The following is a 14,139-nucleotide window of genomic DNA, read 5'->3' as shown; positions in this document are numbered from 1 at the left end:
ATGGCAGGCTTGGTACCCTAGGTCTCCTTAGAGAATGAAAGTGCTTCCCATTGGGTCTCCAGAAATTATTTCTTTGGGCTTCGGGCCACTCTGCACCTGCTTTGTAGATACCTGTACTTCGAGGAGAGCTCTCTCACTCCAGTCCTTGGAAATCTTACCCTACTGTGAATGCCGCCTATTATTTACTCCTTGGCATTAAATCTCCTCTCCTCTTCTTCATGGTAATAGTACCCCAGTTTCCTTTGAGGCGCCACCTCACCCCCACTGTGAGTCATGTGGTTTAGGTGGGAATGACTTTAGTTCCACATCAGCCCACCTGATGCCACTTGTAAAGACACTGTAGCAGATTTCCAGCTTGCTTTCTTTTGATGGCTCACTTCTTACTTGCTTACAAATTCTTCTTGCTCCATAATGCACGGGTTTTCTGCCCATTGAGCTCACACAGCTTCTTCTCATCACTCCTTTACATGCCTTCCTTCTTTTCCACGGGTGGGCTCTGATTAACTTAAGCTGATCAACAAAGCCCTTGCATCTGACTACAGTGATTGCTTCAGGATGAGCACTTGATTCCATTAAGGCCAAAGAGACATGAGGAAGTATTAAAGCTCATCTAGATTTCAGCGTGGCTAGTGTCATCTTCTACAACTCCCTGGATGCCTCCTTGGCTTCGGCGCCTGGAAATCCTCCTTTCTTTTCTTGTCCAGAGCTCTCTGTTCAATGCCACGTGCCTCCGGTGCATTCTCAAGACAGGTATTAACGCAGATTTTATTCCAACTGAAGTTTGCCTCCTTTTCTTTTTGTTCTGGACCAGGAATAACAAATAGGTTTTATTTTGTGGGTCAACTCTGATCAATAGGTAGTAGATTTGGGAGGCTGAGGTGGGAGGATCGCTTGAGCCCAGGAGGTTAAGGCTGCAGTGAGCCATGATCATGCCACTGCACTCTATCCTAGGAGACAGAGTGAGACCCTGTCTCACAACAATAACAACAACAGCAACAACAACAAAATAGATAGTAGGAGATAGGTAATGGGGATGTGTGCTAAGAGAGATTCTGAGGCTGTCTCTGGTCTCAGCAAGAAAGTATGCAGTGATCACTTAGTAATGTCTGCCATGGACATGGAATGGGGAGTGTGCTTCATGTTTTTGATGTCACTGTTCTAAGTCAAGGTCTGAGCCTAGTACCTCTGACAGTCATATGGGCTCCCAATGTCTGCCTACAGCTCCTGGCTGAATGTATCTTTTCCTGGTTCATGACTCATATGGGTGTACCCAATAAACTTCTGCTCCTTATCTAGGGAACACAGAGTCCTGTTGCAGACCTGAAATGATTGGCATACCCTAAGACAAATGACTATCTTGGTGCCCTTCCTGGCTTTTATTATTTGCCTCTCCCATCTGCTCAAGTCTCTGGTGGCCCATTCCAGAACAATAGGGTTCCTCTCTAATCCTCCAGCTATAAAGATCATTTTAGAATTATAGATTTACAATATAAAAGTAGCTTAAAAATGAAAAGACATGATTTCCACCAAGGGAACAGGTGGGCTGTTGATCACACACCAGCTCTCATCCATGACTCATAAAGTTTAATCCTTTTTATAGACATGGCTGAGCCAGACTTTATTCATGATTCTTTCCTTGAAACCACAGCAAAGTCTTTAACACTCTAGACATTCTGTTTCCTGAATGAAATCAAGTTAGATTGGTGTTTGAATTCTACAAATATCTTGGTATACTTACCCTGATTTTGATGGGCGAGTTTACTGTTGTGTGATCATAAACTGCTGGTTATATGGGTATCCAATGTCAGGTGTAATCAGTGCCGATTTCAGTTATATCCCAACTTGGAGAGATATCCGTCTGAGATCCCACTCACCTTTGTCCCCAGATTCTTACCAGTGATTGCAATAGTGATATGGGCTCAGGGTAGCATTTGCAGAGGGCTTTCTAGTCTGTGAGCCCCTCCCCTCATGGTCTGGAAGTAGAAATGGGTGTGGGGTCTCCTGTGAGGATTGGAGAACCCATCCAGGCTCATCTCCCCATCTCAAGATCCTTCATTTAATCACATCCACAGAGTCTCTTTGACCATGTAAAGTAACAGATTCCAGGGACTGAGACACAGACATCTTTTGGGGGCCATTACTCAGATTATCACAGACCCATATTTATAGGGGGACCTGCTGCTGCAGAAAAGAATCTGCTCAAAGGAATGAACTTAACCTTATGGCATTTCCTTGTCCCATTTTGTAATTATGGGAAACCGGATAAAATTGTACCATCCACAAAATTAACTATGGCAGACCTTCTGTGTTTTTGTCACCCAGGAACCATTTTCCCCAGACTGTCTGAGTTCATCTCCTGGCTCTGCTACTTACCACTAGTGTGACCTTGGGGGATTTACTTTCTCTGTGTCTCAGTCTCATGAAATGTAAAATTAAGTGATATTTGCACCTCCAGCACACAGTTGTGTAAGAATTAACTGAATTAGTGTATAGAAAGTGTTTTAAACACTGTTTGGTACAGGTTTATATATAAACTGTTATTGAAATGGGAGAGTTCCCTGACCCCGCTGGCAGGATGTGCAACAGGAGTATGGCTCAAATGTTCAACCACCGTGCACTCAAACACCTTACAGGAGGGGGAGCACACAGATGGGCAGATGCAGGAGCTGGGGTGAGCACTTTTGGGCTCTGGCCCCATGGTGGCATCTAAGAAGGTGTTACAATTAATGCCCTTTTAGTAGCTGCCATCCGTGGACAGCCAATTGCTAAACCAGCTCAGTAGAGAGTCAGGGTGACAGCCTTTTACACCCTGTCCTTCTGGTACCCAGGTCCTTGCCCGGCATCCAGGAAGAATCAGATCACACACAGACTTGAAGGCTGGTGAATGTGGGGGTTTTATTGAGTGCTGGAGGTGGCTCTCAGCAGAACGGATGAGGAGCTGGAAAGGGGATGGAGTGGGAAGATGATCTTCCTCTGGAGTTTGGCTGTCCTGTAGCTGATCTCCCAACCAGCTGTCTCCAGCTGAACTCCTCTTGATGTTCAGATGCTCCTTCTCTTCTCTCCTTCTCTACTGCACCACTCTGCTGCTCTTCTGTTTGTCTCATCTGCTTGTGGAACCTGGGGTTTGGGGTTTATATGGGTACAAGATAGGGGGCATGGCGGGCCAAAAGGCAACATTTGGGCACAAAAACAAGAATGCCTGTTCCCTTGGGTTTCCAGGCTTGAAAGTGGGGACCTTGCCAGGGAACCGCCCTCTTCTGCCCAGTATTTCCTTGCTTTCTGTCCACATTATTATTATTTTTACCCCACTTTTCTTCTTTTCCTCTGGGGAAACCACTCTTCTCTTCTTCAGTCTGTGTTTCAGATAGAGCTGACTCCACCTTTACCTCTGTTTGCAGTATGACGTCTCACCCAAGTCCTCCTGAGTCAGGGATTTGCAGGCTCACCCTCTCCAGAAAGAGAATTTCTTGGCCAGGGATTGGAGAGCAGACGTAGAATAACAATGAACTTGCTCCTGATTAGCTCCTCCTATTTAGTAAAGGAAAGCTCTTTGTTTTATAATCACAAGTGATCCATCTTAGAAAATAATCTCATAACATATACATTGAAAATTACTTCGTGAAAGGTGTTCTGTTCTGGCCTAATGTGGCAGGGGCAGGGTAAGTATTTCTGATCCAGTTTTCTCTGCCCTGCAAGTCCCACTTCTCAGGATTCCAGCTTCCAGAATTCTGTTGAATCTCTAGTCTGCTGTTATCTTCCTCTCATTCTTTTTTTCTGTGTGGATTTATACCTACTTCATACCGATTTTGTTATTTTACAGTCATGTGATTGAGGTTTCAGAAGAGAGAAGAGATAAAGCCTGCGTTCAACTCACTTTATTTAGTGGTAAAATCTTTCAGAAATCAAAGAAGCTTTGCTGGGAAATGGATGGGCAGCATTGCCCCGGGTAGCCTATCTTGGACACATCCCTGAACCACACCAACTAAGGTTGAAATTAAATCCGCAAATTTCAGTGGCTATTTTTGAGAAAATGTGAGCACTCAGAAACCTAATAAGCTTCAGGGTGAAATGTCTTTACTGTAAAAGACATAATAAATTTCATCCTGCAAATTAATCCCTGTGCTTTGTTCCATGAGAAGAATAGTCCTGGCTCTGCAGCCTGTAGCCTCACAGAGGAAACAAGTTGATTTGGCTCCTACCTGCCCTGGGGCCCACACCCCAGCTTGGTCTGCTTCTGGGATCTGTCCCAGTTGGAAACCAGCTCTTTGTCAGGATCGGTGGCATGTTCCGGGGGACTCCTGGGTGGGAATTTTTTTTTTTTTTTTTTTTTTTTACCGTTGTCTTTCTTTGCTCTCTATGGTGTGGGAGACTGTGAGGTGACAGCTAAAGTATCTGTCCCTGGCCCCATTATCTCATCTCTTATCAGCTGCCACCATGACTACACAACAAAAACAAGGAGAAATGAGGAGAGAATTCAGTCATCTGAAAAGGCATCCGAGAAGTGCCAGTTGCTGACATGTTTACCTCAAAATAATACATCTCGACATCTTATGGGTCAGCACAAGCTGCCCTTTCAGATAATTTTCTATAAATTTCCCCAGACATAGCCCCCAAGCACCTCTCACTTCACCTCTCCACACCCAAACAACTCACATAATAAATGATGATGCCAGGGAAGATCCAGGTTTTGTGGAAACTACGGCTTATACAATTTGCAGGGAGGTGAGCTCCTTCCCTAGGAAAAAGAATGCAAAGTTATAAATATAAAATTAAGTATGAAATTGAATATTTTACTTAAAATGGGAAAAGAAATTATAGCATGTTACGAAGTTTTAAAAGCTGACAAATAGTACAAAAATCCAGAAAAATAATATCTTTATTATGGGACTATTCGACACTCTCTTTACACTTTTCTGTTTTTGTAATTGCATACCTCCATGTGCTTCTTCACATGCAATGATTTCATAATATCATTTTCTAGAGATAGAGAATTCAGTCTTCCCTATAGCATGGTTGAATACTCTTCCTTTAAAATATTTATATATTAGAAAAGATTTTCAGCCTCAGAACTGGCTATTGGTAAGTCATGTAAATTTTTAAAATTGTTGCCAAATTTGGGAAACTCCACAGCAAATTTCTTTCAAAGATGAACTGTAAGACTTCATGTACGTTTCAAGTTTTCTCACAGAGGGACTGATCTTAAGTATTCTGAATTGATGACCCTCATTAGCCAGTTTGTCATTGGTAACCCCATTGAACTGGTGGATTATGGTGTCAGTATTTCATGTTAGATAAAAAATAAATAGATAATCAAACAATATAAAAGCCTATTCTTTGTTTGAAAGTCCTTTCTTCCTCTAAATGAGTTAGTTACTATACTTTGGGTATAATTTGAAAAAAAAAATTTTTTTGGCTTACAGTTTGCTTCTCATTGTCAGAATAATTTCCTTCCTTCCTTCCTTCCTTCCTTCCTTCCTTTCTCTCTCTCCCTCTCCCTCCCTCCCTCCCTCTTCCTTTCCTTTCCTTTCCTTTCCTTTCTCTTTCTTTCTTTCTTTCTTTCTTTTCTTTCTTTTCTTTCTTTTCTTTCTTTCCTTTTTCTGAGACAGGGTCTTGCTTTGTTGCCCAGGCTGGAGTGCAGTGGCACAATTGTGGCTCTCTGTAGCCTTGACCTTCTGGGCTCAGGTGTTCCTCCCACCTCAACCTCCAGAGTAGCTTGGACTACAGGTACACTTCACCACATTTGGCTAATTTTTACATTTTTTGTAGAGATGGTATCTCCGTATGTTGCCTAGGCTGGTCTTGAACTCCTGGGCTCAAGTGATCTTCCCGCCTTGGCCTCTCAAATTGCTAGGATTACAGGTGCGAACCATAGTGCTTGACCCTGAATAATTTCTATTGATTTTATTGCTTATTTCTGAACCCCCGATTCTCTTCCTACACCCTGCTCCATTCCATACCATGAGCAGCCTCTCACACATGTATGTGGATACCCTAGTCTACAATGTCCAAGCTTTATCCACAACCTCCAGCAAAGAGCGGTGCCTTGGCCACTTCCTGGGTCTAAGGGTGTGCACTCTTGACAGCATGGTCCATTCTTGGAAGTCTGGACTCAGGGGAGAGGACCCTGTACATCCTGGAGGCAGACTCAGGGCCTTTGAGCAGAGAATCCTGGGGTCTTAGGTACTGAAAGTATGAGCAAGAACTGGGGATGAGGGGTGTGTACATTTTGGGTGGCATATCTCCTGGACTCTGTGGACTTTTCATCCTGAAGGGAGGGGTACAGCAGGAGGAGAACCAGGGTGAGGCCCTCCTAAGTCTGGGGCTCAGGGCAGGAGCTGCTACTGCCCAGGTCCAAGGGCAGTGTGATCCCCAACTCAGCCTTCCTTTAAACAGATGCCCACACCCACTCCGGTTCCACTCAACAGGAGGGGAAGTGTGATGCCAATTTTATTAAATGTGAGGCTGTGAGGAAAATATTATAGAGCCCTCCCAGGACCTTGAGTCTGCCTAAGTAAGGGGCTTGACGTTTAGGCACCTTTAGTTTCACAGTAGTTCTGCCCCTGTGTGAAGCGGCCGCCATCCAGGGGCCCCTGTGTGAAGCAGTCATTGTCTGGGGATCCAGCAAATTGAAGGAGCACCACTCTGAGTCGGACCTCAAATCTAAATTGTTGCCCTTATTCAGAAGCAAAGTGCTGCCCCTGGCCTATGTTCTCAGAACCACTCCTCTCTTTTCCCTTGGTCTTCTCTGTATGGTAGGAAGCCAACAGCCACCTGAAGGAGAATGTGGGGACAAGGGAGAAGCCAGGGTGTTTGTCCCTTCCCCTCTCTGCCTGAGGCCTTCCCTTCTCTACTGGACAGAGGTCTCTCACTGGACAGACCTCTCTGCTTTGTGGTTCCAGCTCTTCTTGCTTGGGTGACCCTGGCCCTGGGTTCTGGTCACTACTTCTCCTTTTGTCCTTCTAGCTCAGTGGCTCTCTACTACTGGGAGCATGTCTGTCTACTATCTACCCCCAGCCCCTGCACACAAATACACCCAAGGGACGTTTAGCAATGTCTGGAGCCATTTTTGGTTGTTACAACTTGGGGAGGGGCATGCTACCAGCATTTAGTGGATAATGGTCAGAGATGAAGGCTAAACATGTGATGAAACACAGGACAACTGCCCACAACAAACAGTTATCCCACCAGAAATGTCAAGAGTGCCCAGGCTGAGAAAGTGCTCTAGCCTGAAGCCAGCAGTGGTTCCTTCCGCTGTAATCGCAGGTTTGCCTCATTATCCCTTTGGATGTGTAGCTTTTCCATTATGTGTATTTTCCCTGAATTAAATTCCCTCTGTTAAGACACTTAAAGTGGCTTTTGTTTTCTGGTTAGACTGACCAATGCCTCCCCAGCATATCAGCTTGTTTTCTTTTTTCACTGCCAAAACCACTTAGTGACACCTTCTCTGTCACCTCCCTGTGGATTCTGGAAATTTTCACCACTTACCTCCATCCTGCTGCTTTCCGTCCAGAATTCTACAGTTTTCATAGAGCACATTTTAATTAATAGACTATTTTGTTTTATAATGAGGCTCATCCAGAGTTATGAAATGAGCAGAAGATGCATAACTTTCTTTTACTAAATAAAAATAGAGCACGCTAATTAACATAATCCAATTTCCACCCTTCAGAATGCATTATTATTATAAAAATGCATTTGGTTAATTTAATGTCATTATAAATGTAAAATGTAGATTAATTTAAACCCAATTAAAGTGAGATCTTTTGGGATTCTTCTTAATTCTCTGTTAGGCAAAATTGCACAGAGTGCTATATGGGTTTTCTTGGATTTTTTTCAGCATAAAAATAGTTTTTCAGCAAAAAAAGAAAAGAATTAAATTTTCGGAGTTCCAAAGGGATAAAGCAAAGAAAATATATTTTGGCTTCTGTCATGTTGTGAGGTCTGTCAGCTTCCTAGGGCTGCCAAAACAAAACCTGAGCAGCTTAAACTAACAGAAATTCATTGTCTCAGTTCTGGAGGCCACAGGTCCAAAATTAAGGTCCAAAATTAAGGTGAGGACAGCCCTCTAAAGGGGCTAGGGAAAGAACTATTCCATGCCTCTGTCCTCACTTCTGGTAGCTTCAGGCACTCTTTAGCTTGTAGATGCATTGCTTCAATCCTTGTCTTCACAACTCCAGGTCTTCACTTGAGTTTCCTCTGACCATATCTGTCTCCATGTCTAAATTTTCCCTTTTTATAAGAACACCAGCCACATTGAAGTAGAGCCCACACTACTGATGTCATTTTAACTTGATTACATCTGTAAAGACCCTATTTCCAAATAAGATCACATTTTGAGGTACTGGGGTTAGGACTTCAATATTTTGGGGTGGGTGGGAGAGATACAGTTCAACCCATAATACGGGTATTAATATGTTTCTAACCATTAAGATGATTTTTTGGGTGATGGGAACTTGTGTGTATATTCAAGTTCAAAAGATACATTTTAACTTTGCTTTTCCTTTATAATGGTTAGAATGTCTATTTCAAAGAGTGGTCTTTTGGGAATTTATTCAACAAATACCTATTTAGCATTTACTTTGGGTTAGGTATTGTACTGGGCACTGAAGAAAAACAAAACACAGTCCCCACTGTGAAGGTGCTCATAGTCTGATGGGTGACATGAATATGAAAATGATTAAAATGCAACCTGAGGCCGGGGGCAGTGGCTCACACTTGTAATTCCAGCACTTTGGGAGAGTAAGGCGGGCGGATCACGAAGTCGGGAGTTCAAGACCAGCTTGGCCAACACAGTGAAACCCCGTCTCTATTAAAAATACAAAAATTAGCTGGGTGTGGTGGTAGGCGCCTGTAATCCCAGCTACTTGGGAGGCTGAGGCAGGAGAATCACTTGAACCCAGGAGGCGGAGGTTGCAATGAGCTGAGATTGCACTACTATACTCCAGCCTGGGCAACAGAGCTAGACTCCGTCTCAAAAAAAAAAAAAAAAAGGAACCTGAGAAGTACTATACTATGTCAGAGATCCACGGAGGAGGTTTGTGAGTCCCTAGAGAATGCCCCAAACAACACTGTCTGGAGGTAGAATGAGGGAAGTTTTCACCTAAGGAGTTGCAGCTCAGCTGAGTCAGGGGTACACATCCACCAGGGCAAGAGAAGGGCCAAGCAGACACAGATCCAGTGTGAGCACAGACACAGAGAGGGTGCCGAGCGAGGCAGGAGGAATCTGGTCACTGCTCTTAGGAAGAGCTGGCAGAGCAGGCTGTGGAATGAGAGCAGATGGAGGCCAAATTGTTAATTAAGCTGTTAAGAAGTTGCAATGCCCATCCTGGCTAACACAGTGAAACCCCATCTCTATTAAAAATACAAAAAATTAGCTGGGCTTGGTGGTGGGTGCCTGTAGTCCCAGCTACTCAGGAGGCTGAGGCAGGAGAATGGCGTGAACCTGGGAGGCAGAGCTTACAGTGAGCCAAGATCACGCCACTGCACTCCAGCCTGCATGACAGTGCGAGACTCGGTCTCAAAAATAAATTAAAATAAAATAAGAAGTTGTGATGAGCCACTGAATTTTTAAAAATTTTTAAGAGATAGGGTCTCATTGTGTTGCTCAGGCTGGTCTTGAAAAACTCCTGGGCTCCAGCAATCCTCCTGCCTCAGGCTCGAGCCACTGTGCTAGGCTTGAATCTTTTAATCAAGGGAGGAACATGATCAGATTTGTTTTAGAAGGGTCAGTTTGGGGGCACCACTGTAAAGGGTAGATTTTTTTTCTTCTTCTAAATTTAAAGTTCATTTCCTTGTCCTCATTTCACTAGTCTTTCAACATCTTATACCAGAGTTGAATGCTTCCTTTTTTTGAAATATTTTCCTCTCTTGGTCTCTGTCACTCCAGCTCTCCTGATTTCCCTCCTAGATCTTCTTTTCTTTTGCTGGCTTTTCTACAGGTCTCGAGGCTCAGATAGGAGAGCCTAAAGGCTGGCACCTCTTCCCTTCTCATCTAGTCTCTTGAGATCTCATCCATGCCCATGCCTTCAAATTTGTACCCCAGCCCTGGCCTCTCCCTTGAGACCCAAACTTGCCCATCTGATGTCTTAATCCCTGCTACTACCTAAGACCCTATAGGCATCTCAGACTCAACATCTTAAATCTCTTTCATCCCAAATCTTCCCCATCTCAATAAATGGCCCCATACGCTCCCAGGTAGTTGTTTATACCCCAGTGTCAAGATTTATCTTTAATTCCTCCCTTTCACTCCTTTCCCATGTACAAATCCATCTCTGAGTTTTCTGGTCCTACAACCAAAATACATCTTTTTTTCTGAGACCGAGTCTCACTCTGTTGCCCAAGCTGGAGTGCAGTGCTGCAATCTCAGCTCACTGCAACCTCCATCTCCTGGGTTCAAGCGATTCTCCTGTCTCAGCCTCCCGAGTAGCTGGGATTACAGGTGCACACCACCACACCCTGCTAATTTTGGTATTTTTAGTAGAAACGGGGTTTCACCATGTTGGCCAGGCTGGCCTTGAACTCCTGACCTCAAGTGATCAGCCCGCCTCAGCCTCCCAAAGTGCTGGGAGCACTTTAATCCATTCATTTCTCCCCATCTCCAGTACCATCACCTTAGGCTGGGCCCTAATTGTCTATTCTCTAGACAATTGCAATGGTCTCCTAACTGGTCTCCACGTATGCCCTTATCTACCTATTTTTGTACCCAACAATCTTAATTATCTTATTAGAATTTTAACCAGATATGTAATTCAATGTAAAACCCAAATTACTTCTTTTTTTTCCTTTAATTTTTTTTGAGATAGGGTCTCACTCTGTCACCCAGGCTGGAGTGCAGTGGTGCAATCATGGCTCACTACAGCCTTGACCTCTGGGCTCAAGCAATCCTCCCGCCTCAGCCTCCCGAAGTGCTGGAATTACAGGTATGAGCCCTGGTACCTGGCCCCAAACTTCTTACTGTGTCTTAGAAGGCCTTCTATGATCTGTTTCCTACCCACCTCTTTAATCTCACCATTCAAACCACTGGCCTTCCTTCTGTTTCTTCAACACACCCACCCCTTTCCTGCCTCATGGCCTTTGCATTTGCTGTTACCTCTGTCTAGAATCCTCAGCCTGTATTCTTTGCATAGCAATCCCTTTCTCATCTTTCAGGATTCAGTTCACAGGTCATCTTCTCATGGATGCTTTTCTGGTCTCGCCTGTCTAAGGAGCCCTCCACCCTTATTACTCTGTATCATCTTGTCGCATTGTTTATTTCCATCAGAGCACTTATCAGAATATGGAAGTGCTTATTTATTTATTTGTTTATATTTTGTTTCTTTCTCTTGTCTGTAAGCATCACTCACTCATCCCACTGCACAGTTCTGGAGACTATTTACAATGCTTGTCACAGGACATGATACTCCAGGGAGATTTCTAAATACCCACCGTCCAGTAGGTACCTCCAGTGTTCCCAGTAATAAGGTACTTCTTTAAATTCTTTTTTTTTTTTTTTTTTTTTTTGAGATGGAGTCTCGCTCTGTCACCAGGCTGGAGTGCAGTGGCACAATCTCGGCTCACTGCAACCTTTGCCTCCCAGGTTCAAGCGATTCTCCTGCCTCAGCCTCCTGAGTAGCTGGGACTACAAGCATGTGCCACCACACCCAGCTAATTTTTGTATTTTTAGTAGAGCCGAGGTTTCACCATATTGGCCAGGATGGTCTCGATCTCTTGACCTTGTGATCTGCCTGCCTTGGCCTACCAAAGTGCTGGGATTACAGGCATGAGCCACCGCGCCTGGCATACTTCTTTAAATTCTATCACTTGACCAGCCTGGCCAACATGGTGAAACCCCATCTCTACTAAAAATACAAAAATTAGCTGGCCTTAATGGCAGGTGCCTATAATCCCAGCTACTTGGGAGGCTGAGGCAGGAGAATTGCTTGAACCTGGGGGGCGGAGGTTGCAGTGAGCTGAGATCGCACCTCTTCACTCCAGCCTGGGTGACAGAGCAAAACTCAAAAAAAAAAAAAAAAATCCTATCACTTCATCTTCCCATACGGAGCTTCTATCGCCATGATACCAGCAAGGAACTGTCTCAGAGAGGGTTAGATGACTTGCGCAAGGCCACATAGCCACTAAGAAGTGATGGGGGCAGGATGTGGGCCCACATCTGCCTGGTCCTGAAGGCCTCTCTCTTTCTACCATGTTGCACACCTCAAGATGAGGTGGAAGAAACACCAAAAAAAACCACACAATTTACAGTGCTACCTCTTTTCTTCTTTGACTTGACCAACTTTAAACATCAACTCTCTAACACTGGTGGACAAACATTCACTAGCCTACCATCCTTTCATTTGGGAAACTACTCTTTTCTGTGCCATCGGAATCCTGCGGAAAGGAAACTACTCTTTTCTGTGCCATCGGAATCCTGCTCTGCCATAAGGTGCCGGGGGCACCAACACCACCCCTCCCTCTTCCCACCTTGAGAGTGTGCATTCGACCTGGGCTGGCCAGATTATTTCTTCGACAATTCTCCATGATGGGTCCAGGAATGGGCAAGTGATCTGAATCAGGCCAGTCAGCCTCCTCCTTGAAACTTTGGTGGTACTCTGGGGACAGTCATTGCTCTGGGGTCATCATTCATTAGCACCACAGTAGTCAGGAGCTGCAAGTGGCCACCTTAGTCACGTAGAATCTTATGGAAAATGAAGCCAAATAGAAGACAGCTATAAGGGATGGATGAAGAGAGAGACTGAAACAGAGGCCAAATAGCATAATTTCAACAGTGGAACCCAGCGACCCAGCCATTTATTTATTGGGTTATTTGCTTAACATCTATCTCCTCACTAAGCTAACTCCACAAAGGTAAGAATGATGTCTTCTTTGTTCACCGCTGTCCCCCCAGTGCCCCAGGCAGTGGCTGTCATGAAGTAGGTGCTCCCTACAGATATGGATGAGAGTATGGTTTCTACCAGCAGTGTCTGAGCTCACAGCATAATGATAATATTCCAGAGAAATCATCTCTATCTCCAGCTTTTGGAATGAGCTGGCTGGGTACATGGGGCTTGATTAAAATTGGAGGAGACATAGTTAATCTTAGAGTCAACCTTATGACATAAGCCAAGTCCTTTTACAAAAATTAGGTTTCAATGGGTATGCATTGAAACTGGGCAGGGATAATGTGTTCTGGCTCTGTTCTTTAAAAGTGTGTATGATGTCTGAGACCCTGTCATTTAATTTGATTCTAATATGTCTCTAAACATCCTGTCAGATTATAACCTGATTTATCACTCACTCAAGAGGCTAAAAATAGGAGGTGATACAAGAGGTTAACATCACTTAGCAATGAGTGTTTTCTCAAAGGGACAGACATAGATCAGAGGAAGCACGTCATTCGTTCCTATCCACAGGCTGGGCACACCTGGTGCTTGGCAATTGTTTCAGAATGAAATGACTCTTGAGCTGAACGTGTCATCATTTGGGAGGGGCAGTTTGAGAGGGTTGCAGAAGATGCGATGACTGAAAATCTTCCTCCAGCCAGCCCGTGCTTAGCAGTCCCCGTGAGCCCGCAGTGGTCCCTGATTGCTGGCTGCTCTTGGCTGGTTTCCAGGACAGCCATTTACACAGTGGAATGAACCATGGGAATGGAAGAAAATTTGAAATTTCTTTCTATTTTTTTTTTTTTTTTTTGAAAAACAGCTGATCTTGTGTCGTGTTCCAGCTTCCCTCTTGGTAAAATAGAAATTGTTTTCATTTCCCCCTTGGAGGCTGCTAAGCCCTTAGAGAGCCTCAGAGGAGGGGCAGTGTGAAAATAAAGGCTACAAATTCTTACAGTGCTGGCTAAAAAGAAGGCACTGATCTCTGACATGTCAAATTCAGGGAGCAGAATGAATGAAACAGCAACATGCTCGCTCCAGGGTAGGCAGAGCACAGGACTGGAATTAGGGATGGAAGAAGGACATGAACATCTACGGAACATGTAACTGTGTGCTGGACATGGCATTAAGCATTACCTGCCGTTGTAGGCAGTGGGCTGCCCTAACAGGGTATCACAGGCTGGGTGGCTTATAAACAGCAGAAATTTATTTCTCAAAGTTCTGGAGACTGGAAATCCAAGATCAGGGTGCCAGCATGGTTGGCTTCTGATGCAGGCTTTCTTCT

General features: G+C 44.4%; 1 long non-coding RNA gene across 2 annotated transcripts in view; it reads left to right on the top strand.

Moving 5' to 3' along the window:
• Positions 1-494: 494 nt before the first annotated feature.
• The window catches only part of LOC129049194 (uncharacterized), a 64,634-nt gene continuing 50,989 nt past the window's right edge, over positions 495-14,139 (top strand). For both annotated transcript variants that reach the window (XR_008512050.1, XR_008512051.2), the window contains exon 1: positions 495-750. This is a non-coding gene — a long non-coding RNA (uncharacterized LOC129049194). The remainder of the gene's footprint in view (positions 751-14,139) is intronic.

This window comes from Pongo abelii, chromosome 10, assembly GCF_028885655.2.
Source record: "Pongo abelii isolate AG06213 chromosome 10, NHGRI_mPonAbe1-v2.0_pri, whole genome shotgun sequence".
NCBI classification, from domain to species: Eukaryota; Metazoa; Chordata; class Mammalia; order Primates; family Hominidae; genus Pongo; species Pongo abelii.
This window is presented reverse-complemented; position numbering and strand designations above follow the sequence as displayed.